Below are 19609 nucleotides of genomic sequence, written 5' to 3'. Positions count from 1 at the left end.
GGGGTTGAATTACAATGCTCTTTGGGAAGAGCTCTTGTCAAGAACCTACCTCCTCCCAAATAATCAGGGGTCTGTTCAGGAAAAAGAAGAAAAAGGATCTGCCTAATGGAGCTTTTTGAAAGCTAAGATAAAAGACTTTCTTCCGTGTTACTGCCTGCAGAGTGTCGTGATTCCAAATGAAAAACTCTCTGGCTCTCAAACAGATGCTCTAATGTTTGAATGAATGAATTGAGAGCCTATTTGGAGACCCGTCCAAGACCACTGCAAGGATTTGCTTACAAAAGGCTCCTTTTGCTTTAGTGTTGCTTTACACGGCATCATTTTCTTGTAATAGTCACTGTGGTGTTATTAGGGATGTTAAGCAAGAAAAGGTGAGCTTGCCTTCAAGGGCGTCATCTGCCTGTATTTACAGACTCGGGGAGGATATACAACATCCACGCCACTGTGGAACAAACTACAAGACTCTGGTTACCCACCTCTTAGGTTTTCCTTTTACAGTTGTGGACGAATGTGGCACACTTTCGATAAAGGAGGCCCCAACTGAACAGACCTTCTCTGAGCTGCAAATCCACAATCTGTCCTGTGGCCAGCATGGCTAAGGTTACAGTGAAAAGTGATCCCCAGCACAACTTTCATGACTAAACCCCTTCGTCTCTAGCCCTGTCCCCACTCACAATAATCACGTTCTTCAGTTTGTGCCCCACCCCCAAGAGCACACCTGTTATTTCCAACCTCTAATAACAGAGTGCAGACTTCCCTGGGGAGATAGCAAAATAACTCGAGGTATTTATCAGTTGGCAACACCGCGCTTCCCTCGGAGACTGTTGTATGTACACAGAGATTTCTTCTCACATGAATCATAGCATTTTCCAGCTGGAAAGGCCTTGAGGATTAATCTAGGGAGCCGTCTCATTAATACAGAAACACAAGCCCAGAGCAAACTTACCTCAGGTTATAGAACGAGTTGGGAAGAAAACCTGAGCTTCAGTGAATGTCCTCTGGCCAAACCAGGATTGCCTAGAACACAGGCTTTGTCAACAACTCTCAATTCTTCTTTTTTAAAAAAATTTTAGAGCAGTTTTAGATTTTCAGCAATGTTGAGTCGAAGTAGAGAGATTTCTCATATAACTGCCCCATCCCCACACATGTCTCCAAGTCCTTTCTCAGTAACTCTGGGGCAGTTCATGGAGGTTAAACCAAATTAATACCTTTTTCCTGTCTATTTGTCATATATTTTTTCAGGATGAGACATCACATCAGATCAGGGTCACATTAGGAAAATGTCACAAATGTCCCTATCCTCCTGCAACCAAACTACATTTGTGTTTACATCTTCCCAACAACTAATCCCATTCCCTCCCTCTTCATTGTGAATCATGACTTCCAGTTCCCTCCTAAATTCATGAATCTCTCCAGCTCTACTTCGCTGGAATCCATCACACAGGTTCTTCCAGGCCACAGCACACGTGTCAATTATGTTGAAACAGTCCATGTCTTTTCCCCAGTGTTTATCCTCAGTTTCCAGGCGCTTCTCTGGTGGTCCCGTGGTTAATTGCACTTGTGGGGCCATGGGTTCAATCCCTAGCTGGGAAACTAAGATCCCACATGCCACACAGCCTGGCCAAAAAATAGGGGCAAAGAAGCATCATCAGTTTTTTTCACATGAGAAAGCACTGGGTCATCTTGGCATTCTTACTAGTCTCTGGTTGCATTTCAATGGTCTCCTACAAACTGAATGACAAAAATGTCCACAATATTCAAGAAGCTGCACATTTTCATCATGCCCCATTGTCCCCAGGAATGAAAGCACATGTTCAGGATGAGTCATCCCACTTCCTGCCAACAATAATTGGCAGCATTCTGCAGCTTCCTTTACACTTCTTAGTCTCAGCTATTACAATTTGAAATCTCAAATCATTCATGATTTTAGTAAAATCTGCAATTATTATAAGCAAATGCCTTGTTTCATATATTGACAGAGGTGAAATATACATATAAGCAACTTAGAAATTTAGCATTGGCAAGTCATAAGTATCTTAGCTTCATTTGTTTTTTAAGAAGCATCAGAGGGGCCTATGGCACTTTCAGATAACCTAATTTAAGATGGGGAATCACATTCTTTCCTGATATAATATTCTTCCAAAATTTCAGCAATGTTGGCTACTTTATATAGAATTGTATTTAAGTTTTGATGAATGAGAAAGTGAAAACAGCAAATCCAAGGTCAAGGGGCATCAATGGGAGAACAAGACTGCACTGCATCAAAGGTGCCTAACCAGTGAACCCAAGTCTACCAACAGATCTTGAAATCTTTCTTGACAGATTCCTAAACTGTCACCACTACACTCTGTGCCTAACCAAGCTCCCCCTACTTTACTTTCCAGGCCATTTTTCCTATGACTTCCCGGATATTAAGCCTTCTGTCTCACCCAGCCTCTCAAGACCTTCATATCAGCATTACTCAAGGTCTACTCCACCTCACTCCATTCTCCATTCATAAAGAGATGGCAAGGAAATGGATATGAGCCACAAAATGTCTCAAGCTCCTTGTCCGAGGTCTTTTCATTTTTAATTTGCAAAGAAAGGCAGTATTAGTGGGAAGAAGAATGGATTTAGTGTCAGAAAACCCATGAAGTCTAGTTCTGTTACTTTACAGTTCTGTGACTTTAGGAAAAGTCACTGAAATGAATTAATCTTGAATTAATCTTACAGAGTTTCACTTTCCTCATCTTTTACACTGGTTTGGCACATTGGTTTACTGCAAGGAACAAAATCCATTGAATGGACTTTTAATGTTCTATGAATGTAAAAGACCGTAACGCTGGATACCTCTAACCCTGAGAGCAAAGAAGCACTAAAGGGCCTATTGGGCTTCAGTGACTTCTTTACAAAAGATAATCATGATAATCATGTCCTAGATCCATGTTCTCAAAACTTTTCCCTATAAATCTGTATTAGGAAAATGGAGAATGAACCACCAACTGGGCTAAATGAAAGAAATTTATTTGAAAATTTATGTCTACTTTTTAACCCATGTTTTATTTTAAGATAGTTTAAATTTCCAATCAAATAACCCTGATGCTTTGGGAAGATATTTACCACCTGTTCTTTCATGCCCCCTTGAGTCATTGGTTGTAGGCCTCTGCCTTCCTCATCTGTATGTCCTGGGAAGTTATCAGAGCTATAGTGTAGCCCTCTGTTTACTGGTCTTCCTCCTCCAGACAGGCACTTTGGTTTCTTTCTTGTATTATCCCTAGAGCCTAACCTAGTGCTTGCTGTATTGCAAACATGCTGTACACATTTGCTGAATTAATCAGTTAACTTCCTCTTTTCAAGGAAGTTTTTGAGTTGGTTAATATTTAATGTCCTAATTACTATTTGATTTCTGCTGATACAAATGAAAAAGGCGGGACTTACTCATGGTCCAGTGGTTAACAATCCACCTTCCAAGGCAGGGGATACAGGCTGGAGTCCTGGTCGGGGAACTAAGATCCCACATGCCATAACTAGAGAGCCCGCACTCTGCAATAACAACCCAGCACAACCCAAAATAAGGAAAGAAAACAGTCCAATGAAAACTCTGAAAATTAAATGGTTAGGCCTGAATCCTACGTCCAATGCTGGCTTTTAGCTCTTCCATCCAGCGTCCCAGCCATCCTTTCCTGACTCTCAACAGCCCGCTGCACAGTAGGGATGTTCAGTTCATCACTACCGGCTGGTCTTCACATACGAGCAACATTGGTAACTCATTCTGCCATTTGATTTCTATAACCCTCAAGTATAAATTTAAGAAACCTTTCTCCAGTCCTTGTTCCACATTCCACAATGACGGTTTCACACACACACACACACACACACACACACACAAGTTTCCCTTTGAAACCAATGAGTATACTGTGCCAGAAGATACCCTCGGGATGAGGCAGGAAGGCAGGGAGAGGAGAGAAAGAGAATCAGAGTCACCATCTGTTGACAGCGCTCATGGACAGAGCCAGTTTTGAAGGTTAATGACATGTCACGCATCCTCTAGCGTCTGGTAACAAGAATAGGCTGCTCTCCCAGAATTTGATAGAACAGTTGTTGCTCCGTGGAAGATGTAACATGTCAGCCAGCACTCCAGCAGAGTCCAGGAAGGCGATTCCTGCCAAAAGCTGGATGAAATTTAACAGCGGTCCAGGAAAAACAACTTTTACCAAAATTCAAAGGTGGAAGCGATAATTTTCCCTGAGGTCAGTAAAGAGGCTGTGAAACATTGACTTTCCAAAACGACCCTGCCTAATGGGTTGTATTTTTAAAGTGCTCTCGAATTTCATCAGCAACTCTTCAATATACATCTACTCCTTTCTCTACCTATTTTCAGAAGAATAGGGGTGTAACCCTCTAGTAAAAACAGTTCCAGGGGTTTACCAAAGATCCGCCCATGGTTTCTTTGGTTAGTTAAATTATTGGTGTTGCAGCTGATCCAGGGAAAATCTGGGTCTCAACTTCATTGACAGCCTACTGTTTAATGACTTACTTTGCTGTCTCATCAAGAATTCACCCAGTTGAAAGGGTGCACCTTTTCAAAACTTTCCCCACATCTCATCTTTTCTTGCTTTAATTTTCAAAGCCCTGCTGAGCAACCTTTGAAAATCCAGGCCCTTTACCACCTGGCACTTGAGGGATGTCTTCAGAGGGGGCAGCTCTGCTAATTTTGCTGTTAACCTAAGAACAAACTGTCTAGACCCAGCATGCAGTAGAGTGGATGGACCAAGAACAGAGCAGTGAAATTGGTGAGCTCCCAGCTCCTTCAGATCCTCTTTATAGTGTGACATCATTGTTCTGTTTGAAGTAAAATGTCTTTTTTAGCTCTGCCTAAGTTCAAAAATAAGTATAGAATACAAATTTTAAAATTAAATGATTGCTTGATTACTTGCCAGTTTGAACATATCCAACCCTCTCTTGTTTAAGATCAGACAGACTGTAAGAAACAGCTCTTTGCAGGAAATCACCCTCAACAGAAAGCCCTTTTCCTTGTAACTTCAGCAAAACTATATTTCGTAACTAACTTTTAAACCAAACACCACCCGTGTCTGTACTCATCTCTGGCCCAGGCACATCTTTCAAGTCTTTTTATCACACAAAACTTTGCCTAACTTGTTGATTCTTTCAGTAGATCAAAGAAGCAGAAATGAAAAATAAGTAGGAGATGACCAGGTCTCTTCCCTGGCTGCCCATTCAGTAATCTCCCAAACAAACTGTGTGAACAAGGTAACATCGAGAGGGAGACCACAGGAGCCTACAACCAGCGAGGGATTCAGACAACTCTGACCCTTCATCTCGATGATTCACTGAGATGACTTGTCTTCTTCCCTTTAAAACATTCATGGTCGAGCAGAATCAGGGGGTGGATTTGGGAGGGATGCCGACTCCACCATCCCCCCAGATTGCTGGCATTCTGATTAGAGGCAACTTTCCTTTCTATCAACGTGTGTGAATTTTGCAAGCAGTGTAAGTGAGCTGTGAGCAGTGGGACCCAACTTGATAACAATACCAGTTAAAGTCTGGTGACGTGAGGTGCTAAAATGATCACCTGCACAGAAGTCAGGAGGTCTGGGTTCATTTCAGGCTCTTCTTGTGTGACTTTGTGTAAATCATTTAACCCCTCTGGATCTCAAATTCCTCAATCCTACAATTAAACTCAAGTAAGTGTGTTTTCAGCCACTGAAAATAGAAGGGAATTTGTCTAGATCAGCACTGTCCAATAGAACTTCAGCAAAGGAGGAAATGTTCCACATTTGTGCTATCCAGTATGGAAGCCACTGGCCATATTGAGCAGCACATTAAATGTGAGTACTATGACTAAGGAATGAATATTTAATTTTATCTAATTTTAATAATTTGCAGTTGAAAACAAATACATAGCTAGTGGTTGCTGTATAGGTTCAATTATTTCTAAATTGCTTACTGAAAGTTTTGATGATTTCTAAACCTAGCTGCTGCTGCTAAGTCGCTTCAGTCGTGTCCAACTCTGTGAGACCCCATAGATGGCAGCCCACCAGGCTCCCCCATCCCTGGGATTCTCCAGGCAAGAACACTGGAGCGGGTTGCCATTTCCTTCTCCAATGCATGAAAGTGAAAAGTGAAAGTGAAGTCGCTCAGTCATGTCCGACTCTTAGTGACCCCATAGACTGCAGTCTACCAGGCTCCTCTGTTCATGTGATTTTCCAGGCAAGAGTATTGGAGTGGGGTGCCATTGCCTTCTCTGCTAAACCTACCTAATGGCCCACAATAAATCCTTATTATTTTGCCTACTCTGAAATTTACTTCACAAAGTATTTGGTATATATTAATAACATTAATCTTTATCAGTGTAGCAATTAATCATCCTAATACAAAATGGAATCCCTACATTCTACATGAGTAAGATAAAACACATGTGAAAGAATTTTATGAACTCTAAAATGCTATGAAAATATAAAGCATTATTGATAAAATATCATACCTAAATACACACCTTTGCCAAGTGCCATCTGTCCAGACCAATGGAAATTCCTTAATGGAGCCCTGTGATAGTCCTGAAAACACACTTTCTGAATACCTTCTTGCACTGATATTTAAACAAACAAATTGTAGATTCCTTTTCTTTACATCACATTCATCAAGGGTTTCAACCTGAATATTTCCATAACGCATACAAGAACACGATGTCTGTTAATTATGTAATGTCTTACAACAGTTGAGTGAGTGCATTTCTTTCGCTTTTAGACTTTGCCTAACACCAGTGAAACTCATGCAACATTGACCAGGGGAAATCCAAACGGGCTGATTCACCACAGGCTCATACTCTCGCCTGTGCCTGCATTTGCCTCTTTGCACCTCTGCCCCTCGGCTTCCTCTCACTGAGCTTCAGACTGTCCTCTAGCCCTGCCCACGTGGCTTCCTGACTAATGTTCCTCTCGGAGTCCCAACACTCCCCATCTCTTCTCTATTCTGTCCTTGTTTCCCCACTCCTGGCACATTTTCTTAGTTCTCTACCCTCTGACCATCTGCTTTATGATGACCCTGGAATTTCCTCCTGGGTACTGGAGAATTCCATGGACAGAGGGGCCTGCGGGGCTGCAGTTCCTAGAGATGCAAAGAGTCAGACATGACTGAGTGACTAACACACACACACTGACTTCATGGGCAGCTTAAGCTGATGCAACCTTGAGACCATGCCTCTGACCCTTCCTCAGCTCCCCAAGGTCCAGGATCCAGACCATGGATTTTGATTTGAAGGAAAGGCCTCTCTTACCAATTATTGAGGGACAAATCATTTCCCACTTTATCTTATTTTTAAGTGATTATGGAGTCTTCTACATTAAGTATACAGTTCATAGCTTGGAAAAGGTGATTTTAAAAAATAGCTTTATCATATGGATAAGTGACATGCAATAAATGACACATATCTGAAGTGTACAGTCTGTTAAATTTTGACATACGTATACACCCAAAAGCCATCGGTACAAGCAAGACTGTAAGTATATCCAGTGTCCCAAAGTTCCCTATGCCCCTTCTCTTTTATCCTTCACCATCACCCTTACCTGCCGCTCTCACTTTTGCCCTAGATTCAGGCACTTACTTGTCTGCTTCCTATCACTATAGATTATTTTTAATTTTCTAGAATTTTAAATAAATTAAATCATACACCATGTACTCTTTTTTTCCCTAACTTCTTTCCTTTTTTATTAATGAGTAGTGTTTATTTTCGGAGAAGGCAGTGGCACCCCACTCCAGTACTCTTGCCTGGAAAATCCCGTGGACAGAGGAGCCTGGTGGGCTGCAGTCCATGGGGTCAACTAGAGTCAGACACGACTGAGCGACTTCACTTTCACTTTTCACTTTCATGCATTGGAGAAGGAAATGGCAACCCGCTCCAGTGTTCTTGCCTGGAGAAGCCCAGGGACGGGGGAGCCTGGTGGGCTGCCGTCTCTGGGGTTGCACAGAGTCGAACACGACTGAAGCGATTTAGCAGCAGCAGCAGCAGCAGCAGTGTTTATTTTAGGATATACCATAAAATGGATTAACTTATCATTCATTCATCTACTGACAGACATTTGAGTTGTTCTCAGTTTGGACTACAATAGATACAGCTTCCATGAACATTTAAGAACATCAGGCCTTTCTGTGAACATATGACTTCATTTCTCTTGGGCAAATACCTGGGAGTAGAGTGACTGGATCACTCTTTTAAGAAACTGCCAATATTTAGCATACTCAGTCTTTTTAATTTTAGTTATTCTAAGAGGTGAGAGATGCATATTTTCCAGTTTTTTAAATCTGCCTCATAGTTGCTTTATCTCACTGATGCTTTATCTATTTTTTTATTCCTTTTTTCTTTATCTTTCATTTTGAATTCTTTCTATTGTAATGTCTTCCAGTTCACTAATCTTTTGTTTTGCAGACTCTTAGTCTGAGTGAACTCCGGGAGTTGGTAATGGACAGGGAGGCCTGGCGTGCTGCGATTCATGGGGTCACAAAGAGTCGGACACAACTGAGCGACTAAACTGAACTGAACTGATCCACTGCTAATCCCACTACAGCGTGTTTTTCATCTGAGACATTATAGTTTTCATCTCAGCAATTTCAAAAATAATTGGGTTTTTTATCTTCCAGGTCTCTACTTAACATCTTTCCTCTAGCTCTTGGACAATGAAACACAGTTATAACTGTTTTAATGTCCTTACCTGCAAACTCTAATATCTAGGCTAATTCTGTTTTTGGTGTCCTCATTATGGGTCATTTCTTCCCGTTTCTTTGCATGCCTGCGAACTTCTTAATAGATGCCAGACATTTTGATGTATTGTGTGATGGATATTTTTGCATTCTTATAAATATCTTTGAGTCCTGAGACACAGTTATATTACTTGGAAACAATCTGATACTTTCAAGGCCTATTTTTGAGATTTATTGGACAAGACTAGAGCAGCATTTAGTCTTAGGTTAATTATTCCCCATGACTGAGGCAAAATCTAAGTATTCTATCCAATGTGCCATGAATTATGTTTTTCCAACCTGGCTGACAGGAGCAGGCACTATTCCCAATGTTTTGTGAACTCCTAGAAATCTCCTCCTAATCTTTCTGGACAGTTCTTTCCAAGCCAAAGAGTAGTTTTCTCATACACATGTACTCATCACTATTCTGCTTCAAACTTAAAGCTCAGCAGGCCCCTGAGCCTCTCTCCATTGCAGCTCCTCCTCTCCAGAACTCTGCCCTGCAAACTCTGCCTTTATCTCTTCAGCCTATCAGCTCCATATCCTCAATTCACAGGGTCCACTGGCCCAATCTGTGTTCCCTTTCCTATACATCAACCTGAAAACTCATTCAGAGCAATAAGTTGGAGCAATTTTAGAGCTTATCGTGTTTGAGCCTCATGCTGCAGAGATCACTTTTCTGAATTTGCCTGGTCTCTAATGTCTTCATAATCGTGTTTCATATAGTTTGACTTTTATTTTTCCCTCATTGTTTCATGGTGAAGAGTAAATTTGGTCCCAGTCTCTCTATACTGGCCAGAAGAAGTCAATTATTTCTTTTTGAAAATTATTTACTTCTACCACATATCCTCAATATGAGGAGGAGAAATAAATAAATAATTTTATCCTTACAGGAAAGTTGACTAGTTAAGTGAAATCTATCCAGACAGTACAAAGCTTCAGTGGAAAAGTGGGAGAAACTGAGTGGCCTTCTACAATGTTTAGACTTAGAAGTGCAGAACTTTCTGGAATAGGATAACATAGGGAAAGTCAGGAAAAAAGATGCTTCTGAGCAAAGACTGGGATTGTGAGTCCTCTGGAGGATAAAGAGTGTGTACAGGAACGCACATGGCATTCACTGAAACTCCCCCCCTTCCTCCCCAGGCTCTAACTGCTGCTTCCTCCGGCACACTGAGCAGTCTGAACCGCTTCTGCCCTTGCTCCTGGGTCTTCACTCTGGTCTCTAGCCAGTCTCATGCCTTTCCCCCATTTTCTTCCCAAGCCACGTCTCTTGTCTCTCACATCATTTGTCTTACTCAGTTAAAGAGGTGGGCAGGAGCTGGTCCAGAAAAGCTGCCCTCCACTATAGGTCCGAAGGCAACAACCTTAAAAGAGAGGACAAGACTGTCCAGGACCTTTATCAGTTTAGACGGCTCAGTGTAACTGGTGATGACTTTCTGATTAATTTTTTTTTCTTTTATTTATTTATTTTTTGGTCAAATGGATGTGAATTTCAGTCTTAACCTAAAAACATGTGCCTTCTGGGAGGGATAAATTAGGAGGCTGGTATTAACATACACACATTGCTATACATAAAATAGATAATCAGAAAGGACCTACTGTATAGCACAGGGAACTCAGTATTCTGTAATCACCTACATGGGAAAAGAATCTGAAAAAGGATTGATATATGTATATGTATAACTAACTCACTGTACTGTATACCTGAAATTAACACAACATAAACCAAATATATTCTAACATAAAAATTTTTAAGGACTATAAAAAATTCAAACCTGTGCCTTCTGAGTACCCACATTTAGATAAGGGTAAGACTGAAATACAGGTAATACCTTACCTCTTTTTGGTAGAAAAATGAGGTTTTAAATAGTGTCTTTCAACTGACTGACTTCAATATTCAGTCTACTCTGACAGCATGTCTTTTGATCACAGCAGTGTAAAACTTAGAGAGAGATAACAGAAGTAGAGTAAAACTCAGAAGAAACACAAGACATTCCTGAATTAATGGAAAGATGCCATAGGTCAGATCACATTCTCAAAACATGGCTACATGAATTAACAGGCCATTATAAAAAGACTAACAACAACAAACATTAGTTCTGATTCCAATACCAAAACTTTAAAAGAATGACACCTTTCATCACAAAAGGATCCAACTGAAAAGTGCAGAGGATTTTCTCCTCTTGGACTCATCACAAATTTATTTCTGCATGGGACTATGCAGCAAAGAAAGAAATGGCTGAAAATTCAGTTCAAAAAGATACTTGGTATCACACAGAATTTTTAAACCTTGATTTAAAGCTGGTTTCATTTAAACTGATTTATCTATGTAGACAGAAACAATATTGTAAGATATGTAGATAGATGGATTATAGGTGGATGTAGAGACACAGAGATATCTGCAATATATCATTATTTTCACATTATTTTTTTCTTTGCATTGAACAGCACACTGGGAGAGTAGGACAGATCATGGCTCAAGCAGAGTTTTAACAACAGTAACAAGAGATAGGCTAATGTCTGATTTAGAGAAGCATCTCCCTAAGCATGGTCTGAGGAGTAGCGACATCATAAGCATATGGGGCACATGTGCAAATACCCAGGCCCCTCCCAGACATAGCACATCAGAATCTCCAAGAGAGTAGCCTGGATTCTGCATTTTAACAGACTTCGCTAGTGTCCTTACTTCACATTAAGACTTACTCCAGGTTGCAAGCATAGACTCTAGACCCAGACTTCCTGGGTTCAAAATTCAACTCGAGTGAATAGATAGATCATTCCACCTCAGTTTCCTCCTCTGCAAACTGGAGGTGATGGTATTAATGGTACCTACCTCATAGGATTAGAAAATAACTAGATGAGTTAACACAGAAAGTCCTCAGAATTGTACTGGGCACCATATAAGTGCTAGCTGTGCAAATACAACAGGCATGACTTAGCCAACCAGGCTCCAAATTACTACATCCAATAAGTACAGGAATTCAATGGGAACACAATATCAGCAATAAGTTACGGGGAGTGAAAACACAAGTGGGACCCTTTGCATTCCCTTTAGCATACCATCTGGGGGTCCTCTGTGGTGTCGCATTTCACTTTGATTGGCAAAAGACACCCTGTTGTGAAGCTGTCTCTTGCTGCCCTGGAAGATATGGCCTCAGGAGAAAGTTATTAGTCGCTCAGTCATGTCCAACTCTTTGCGACCCCATGGACTGTAGCCCACCAGTATCCTCTGTCCATGAAATTCTCCAGACAAGAATACTGTCTTGTCTGGAGTATTCCACAACTCCACAGGGTAGCCATTTCCTTCTCCAGGGGATCTTCCCAACACAGGGATTAAACCTGGGTCTCTGGCATTGCAGGCAGATTCTTTAGCATCTGAGCCACCAGCCCTGCATCTAGAAGATATGGCAGTGCCAAGTAATTCCCCTTCCATAACCAGAACTTCAGTGCTCTCCTGAAAGTTCTACTGAATCCTGGGGCATTGCCCTCCCCAAACAAACACCATATGCCTCTGATGCAAAAATGATTCTTCATTCATCTCTCGTCCAGAGGCCTCGGCTAACCCGGAGGTGTCCTGATTGCCTAACCACCCTCTGGATCTCATGTGACTCAGGAGTTTCGACCTCACTCTTACTGTCAGGAATTCATGCTGGGTTGGCTCCATAATTTGAATTTTAGTGTATGTGCTGCTGAAGTGAGCACAACTCCACAGTTTCTAGCAAAGACTAACTCCTGAGAAAAATTAGTGGAGGAGATTCTCAATAAATGGGATTCAGAAACTGTTCTTATAAGTCCTTGAGTCAGACAAGATGGACAGCTGAATATAATAAGCCACTGAATGACGTCCCATCTGTGACTCTACAATTTCTCATCCACCACAGGCAGGATGTGACACGTGGGACAATGAGAAGTCTGCCAAGGTGTGTGCCAAGTCTCTTCTGAACCAGTTTCAAGTGATCAGCCTCCTCCAGCCTCTGCTTTTCCATCCAACCTGACCTCCTGGTCCATAACTTCCATGTCTCTCTAGCTCCCTCATCCCTCTCTAAATTCAGTCCCATTCTTAATCGATATAAATATCCACATCATAAAGCCCAACTTCCTTAACTCTACCCCAATCTTCATGCTCTCCCCCTCTCTCCCTCTCTCTGCCCCAAACATACTGAACTGCTTGCAGGTTCCCAAATATGCCTCTGTCCCTCTCCGTACATCTTTCCGTATGCTGTGTCTTTTCCCTAGGACATCTTTCTCTCCCACCTTGGCCCCACCCATCACTTGACTCATGCCAACTCATTTTCTCAGAATTCACCTAAGGCATCACCTCCTCCAATGTCTTACCTAATCCAGTCCCTCCCAATTACACATCAGTCAGGCCCTTTTCCGGATAAGGCAGTGGCACCCCACTCCAGTACTCTTGCCTGGAAAATCCCATGGATGGAGGAGCCTGGAAGGCTGCAGTCCATGTGGTTGCTGAGGGTTGGACACGACCGAGCGACTTCACTTTCACTTTTCACTTTTCACTTTTGTGCATTGGAGAAGGAAATGGCAACCCACTCCAGTGTTCTTGCCTGGAGAATCCCAGGGATGGGGGAGCCTGGTGGGCTGCCATCTATGGGGTCACACAGAGTCGGACACGACTGAAGTGACTTAGCAGCAGGCCCTTTTCACACTGTAAGTCCCAGGTATTCATTGTCTTTTCTTCTGAACTCTAAATCCTTAAGGAACCATGTTTTGTTCATTCTTGTACCACCAGCCCGTAGCTGAGGGGTTTACACTGGTGCTCAATAGGTACTCAATACTTATTAGAGATGAGTATGTGGGGTGGTGACCATGTATTTGAGACCACCATGGCTGGGTAGTTCCATGGAAAGAACACATACTTTGGCCCCAGATACACCCAGGCTTAAATCACAGGTCGATCACTTGCTGTCCATTATGTTGGTCAACAAATTACTAAACTTATTTAAATCCAAGTGGTACATCTGCAAGTGAGAATGATAATCCTTACCCTTCAGATACATTTTAAAAATATTAAATTAGATAATATATTCCAATCATTTACCCAGTGTCTGATAATAAGGTAGTTTTTAGTATTATCATGTTAATGATGAGAATCAGAATTTACTCCTCTATAAATCAGATCAAAATCAGTCATAACTCATAGACAATGTGTTGCAAGTACCTGAAAGAGACTGAAGTCTCACACAAGTATCTGAGAATGGCTGCACACACCTGAGGGAGACTCTCGGGATACTAGTTCCAACAAATCAAAGTCTCTTCAATAGCCCAATTAATTTCAAGTCATTTGGTTCAGCTTTCAGTCAGTGTCACTATGGAAGAAATTCTCAGATGTGCTGACAGTAGCATGGTCAATGTAACATGATAATGCTAATTAATTACTATCCCTGATGTTGTTGGTGTTTAGTCATTAAGTTGTGTCCAATTCTTTGCTACCCCATGAACCATAGCCTGCCAGGCTACTCTGTCCACGGGATTTTCCAGGTAAGAATACTAAGTGGGTTGCCATTTCCTTCTCCAGGGGATCTTCCTGACCCAGGGTTCAAATTCACATCTTCCGTACTGGCAGGTGGATTCTTTACCACTGAGCAATGGGAAGCCCATTACTAACTAAACGTGGTGATAAATGCTACATATGTCTTTTTTTCCCCCTTTTACTTAATCCTTAAAACTGATAAGGCACTCACTGTTGCCCTTATTTGACAGTTGAGACTTCCCAAGGTCACACGGTGACTGAGTAGGACACTGCCTCCAAGATTTCAGAGGCAGAGTCACTTTGCTATCCTTTTTGGTGTGATAACTCACGTTGATGGCATGGGGCTAACTTGAAAATTTGTCACCGGAAAGTTCGTCTACCCCTAATTTGGTTAATTTTGTGATTTGAATAGTCTTCAGCAGTGGATCAGAGAGGCTTTTGACTTCAAACTTTCCACTGGAGCTGGCATTACCATGGTCTGGGACCTGCTATGGATCATAGTTCAAAACAACAAGGTTTTAGTTGCTGCTTTTTCAGGCGTGAAGTCATAGACTAGAGACTCTAAAAAGGCAGGGCAGGCATTGTAATGAAGATGCAGGTTTCGGTGCTGGTGAAGGAACTTCGATTCCCATCATGGCAGGGCATGGCTATGTCAACTGGGGGTTATTTCCACTGTGTAGCTAACCTGATTCTTTGAGCAAAAGCAGTTGGTTTTTCTGTGCCCAGTGCCATAATTCCAACCTCATAATTCTCTAGTAGGAAAGTAGCTTATTCTTAATCCATTAGTTCTATAATTCATTAGTTTTTTTTATTAATTCATTCATTTATTTAAAATTAATTCAGAATGCAATTCATCAAGCACTTGCCATCTAATGGCACAGGGGCAGGCATTACGCTACAGGGGCAAGAATAGATTTTTCAAGTCAGGTAAACATGGCTTTGTATCCTGCTTTGTAATTTACTAGATAATAACCCACACTGGTATAAATGGATATTAAGGGCTTGAGTTTTGGAGTCAGACAGAACTGGCTTTAAAATTCAGCTCTCCCCACTTATTAGATCTATGACTTTGGACAAGATTCTCTGAGCTTTAGCTTCTCCACCTATAAAATGGAAAGAATAACACCTACCTTATAGAATTCTTGTGGAGAGTTAAAATGAAAATGAATATAAGGCACCCAGTATAGTCCCTGACAGAAGGTAGATGCTCAATAGATTTACTTCTCTTCCCTCTCGCACTAGGTTCCAAGCACTGTAGAAATAGATACATTTGAAATTTATAACTTCCATAGAAAAAGAGAATAAAGGGAAATGAAGCTAACATACTGAATATCTACTTTGTTCTAGGCATTTCCATGTGTTGATACCACTAAGTTTAAATAAATGCATACCTACATTTATTCACTCATTCATTCATTTATTCACTCAATAAATATTTCTTTAGCACCTGCTGTATTCTAGGCACTTGCCTAGGCCCTGAGTGAATGAATGAATAAAATGGACTAAGTCCTGGTTGAGCTTACATTCTAGAGCCCCATATCCTTTGTGCCACACCTTGCTGCATAAATAGCTTTGGAAATTAAAAATATAAAGAGAATATTATGTCCAACTTAGAAATCAGGGAAGTTTCATGTAGAAGGGAAAAGCCTACCTACCCTAGACCTCAAAGGACCACAGGGTTCAGAGATGTATGATGAGAAGAGGGGTGGGTGGAACCAAGTACACAGTCGCTTAGAGGCAAGAAAGGACAGGACCTGGGAGGAGGTGGGGAGGTTGACCTGATCATCAGGTGGGGTGGGTGAAAGTGAGTAACAGGAAAGCTTTCAGAAGCATATATGGAAATTGGAGAGCGGTTCATACTGAAAAGCAGACTGAAGAGTCAAAATTTCACTTGTAGAACTCTAGAGTAATTTATTGAACAAGGAGGTAGCTATAATATGATTAAGGAGTTGCTTCACATGTTTTAATTGGACAACAGTGTGTAAAATAGATTAAGAGAGGCAGGGAGACACTGGAGATAGTCTTAGGAGGTTGTTGATCAAACATTACTGGGTATGCTTGGAGATTTCAGTTGTTGTGTTTTGGCCAATGGCAAAACAGATCATCAGAAAATTCAGATAGATTCTTTTTCATAAGCGTTTACAAAGGTAAAACTGGAGTTTTTTTAAAAAAAGCTAGGAAAGAAAATCTGTTCAGCTGAGAAAGCACTACATGCTGTCATGGAAGGGACCAATTCCTTTGATGTATGAAAGATACTCAGTCGTGTCTGACTCTTTGCAACCCCATGGACTGTAGCCTACCAGGCTCCTCCATCTGTGGGATTCTCCAGGCAAGAGTACTGCAGTGGGTTGCTATTTCTTTCTCTAGGGGATCTTCTCAACCCAGAGATTGAAGCTGGGTCTCCCGCATTGCAGGCAGACGCTTTACCCTCTGAGCCACCAGAGAACTCTGGGAGTTGGTGATGGACAGGGAGGCCTGGCATGCTGCAGTCCATAGGGTCGCAAAGAGTCAGACATGACTGAGCAACTAAACTGATGAAAGATACTTGGTGTCTTCAGTAGAAGAGCAAACTAAATTAAACATAAGGAAGGGTGCAAATATGCACAGTCGCTCAGTCATGTCTGACCCTTTGTGACCCCATGGACTGTAGCCCACCAGGCTCCTCTGTCCATGGGATTCTTCAGGCAAGAATACTGGAGTGGATAGCCATGCCCATCTCCAAGGTATCTTTCTGATTCAGAGATTGAAACTGTGTCTCCTGCGTCTCCTACATTGGCAGGTGGATTCTTTACCCACTGAGCCATCTGGGAAGCCCAGGTGGGGTAAAACCTGAGACAACAGGCCTCACGGCAAAAGTTTTACACTAAGTTGATTTCTCAGTTCAGTTCAGTTCAGTCGCTCAGTCGTGTCCGACTCTTTGCGACCCCATGAATCGCAGCACGCCAGGCCTCCCTGTCCATCACCAACTCCCGGAGTTCACTCAGACTCATATCCATCGAGTCAGTGATGCCATCCAGTCATCTCATCCTCTGTCTCCCCTTCTCCTCCTGCCCCCAATCCCTAGCCTAGAGCTTTAAAACGTCTGCAAGCAAATTCTGATTCCTCAATGGCTTTCTGTAATAAAATTCCTATCATAAAATAAGAATAAAGTTAAACATTTATGTGAGAACACTTGCAAAGTGACAGATACTACCAGCCCATTTTTGGCCATTACAGGAAAAAAAAAAAAAAAATGCGTTCAGTGCAGTTGATGTTCTTCCTAGTCAGGAGTGCTACTGGCCCAGGTTGCTCTCAGCTGACAGAGAGCAATCCATTTGCAGGTCAGCAGATGTCACACAGCATTCTGCCTTCAAAACATTACCCACTTTGCTACCTGGGTTTCCACAAAATCGAATTCAGACTACTCCGGATTGAGATTATTATCTTCCCTTCTCCCAACTCCTTCCAATTCCATCCTTTCTTCCCCCAGCCTTGTATTTATTCAACAAAAACTGCTCTGACACTACTCTGTACTGGGATCTCTGCTGCAGGCACCACTAAGCAACAAAACCTTGGAGTCACCTTTAACTCCTCCCTCTCTCCCAGCTCTCACACTTCCCAGCAACGAAGGCCTCTGAGCCAACCTCCCCCAAAGACTCCTAACTGATGTTCATCACTCTCCCTGCACCTGCGCTCTCCTCTAAGCTCTCTTCCAGGGATGGATCCAACCTGGAATCTTTGAAAGCCTTGCCACTCAAGGTGTGGTCCACAGATCAAACCTGGCTGCCAAAGTTATCACCTGGGAGCTGGTTAGAAACGCAGACTCTAACAACAGAATCTGCATTTTAACAGAATCCCCAGATGATTCATATGCGCATTTGAATTCCAGACCCACTAGCTGAACACATAGATCTGATCCTGTCATCCCAGTTGACATTCTATTATCAGGACCAACAAATTAGAGCCCTCAGGCCTCATCCGGCTCACCACCTGTTTTTGTATGGTTTGTGAAGTAAGGATGGTTTTTACATTTCTAAATGATTGAGAAAAAAAATAAAAGAAGGATATTTCACAACACAGAAAAATTGTACAAAATTCAAATTTCAGGGTCCCTAAATCCAGTTTTACTGGGACACACTTTGCCCATTCATTTACATATCGTCTACAGCTGCTTTTGCAGTAGGATAGCACAGTTGAGTAGCTACAACAGAGACCATTATAGCCAACAAATCCTAAAATATTTACTTTTGGGCCCTTTACAGGGGAAGTTGGTTGAGCCTTGTTCTAAGGAGAAAAACACATGGTTAAAAAAAAAGAAGAAGAAAAAGATCTGCAAGTTATGAGGTAAGAAGGAAAAAAGAAAGGCCTGAACAAATGCTTTCTCTCCTGCCTGCCCATAACACGTGCCAAGGCTGCTTTACCATCCCATATGTCATGCTATTGATATAGTCTTTAAAGAATGGAGAAAGATTCCACTATTTTCCTTCCATTTCATGGCTGCTGATTTCCTTCCTTAGAAAGACAGAGGGTAGGTTTTAAACAAGATGAGAGAAAATTATCTTGGGGGTTCAGACATGAAGTGGGGCTCATGAGGGACTTGAGTGGACTGTCCCCACTTAGGTTCTTATTCCTAAGGCCAAAAAAAAAAAGACCACTCCTGGCTCTGGAGAGCTACACGAATCACCATCACCACAGAAGCTTAGTACTCTGCTGTGGAGAAGAACTCTTCCACTGGAAGGAATGTCTGAAAATTCCAAAATTCAGTGTTTTAAATGTAAACAACAGCCCACCTGCAGGCCGTCCCCTAGCCACATTCTCTGATGTTAATGGCCCTCAGTTCAGTTCAGTTCAGTCGCTCAGTCATATCCGACTCCTTGCGACCCCGTGAATTGCAGCACGCCAGGCCTCCCTGTCCATCACCAACTCCTGGAGTTCACCCAAACTCATGTCCATCGATTTATGTCCCTAGGAGACATTAAAAAAGATCAGTTCAGATTTCATTCATTTGCCAAATGCAGACCCTTTTGGAGTAACACTGTCAGAGCTATTTCTAGTGGCTTGCTCTTTGCTTAATTGATACGTTCCGCCAGAGTCACTTTATACCACTGACAAGCAGGTGTAAGAAAATAGTCGGAATTCCAGTTCCATTCCAGAATGAGAAAGAAGGGGAAGTTCATGGATTAGGAACCTTCCAGAGAAGTTGTCACAGAAGCACCAAAGAGCTTAAAGCCAGAAAGCGGTCGCCTTTTCATTCTTCTTCCCCCATCCTTATCTTAACATTTTCTGGAACAGCTAACAAAATGATTTTGCACGCACCCAATAGCAAATTATGCTACCAGTTGACAGCTGAGTCAAGTACTTGAGTAGACGCCTGGGCTGAAAGAGCGAATCAAATATGGCTCC

The 19609-nt window shown here is 42.0% G+C and overlaps 1 long non-coding RNA gene across 1 annotated transcript; it reads left to right on the top strand.

Moving 5' to 3' along the window:
• The first annotated feature begins 5711 nt into the window (after window positions 1–5711).
• On the top strand, window positions 5712–19005 carry LOC104980259. The gene is made up of 3 exons (XR_824237.1): window positions 5712–5828; window positions 12618–12656; window positions 18469–19005. It is a non-coding gene; the product is annotated as an uncharacterized LOC104980259 (long non-coding RNA).
• The last annotated feature ends 604 nt before the right edge of the window (window positions 19006–19609 follow it).

The sequence above is a fragment of the Bison bison genome, unplaced genomic scaffold (genome assembly GCF_000754665.1).
Source record: "Bison bison bison isolate TAMUID 2011002044 unplaced genomic scaffold, Bison_UMD1.0 scf7180017864497, whole genome shotgun sequence".
In the NCBI taxonomy this organism is placed as follows: domain Eukaryota; kingdom Metazoa; phylum Chordata; class Mammalia; order Artiodactyla; family Bovidae; genus Bison; species Bison bison.
The sequence above is the reverse complement of the archived record's forward strand: the minus strand, read 5'-3'. Positions and strand labels throughout refer to the sequence as shown.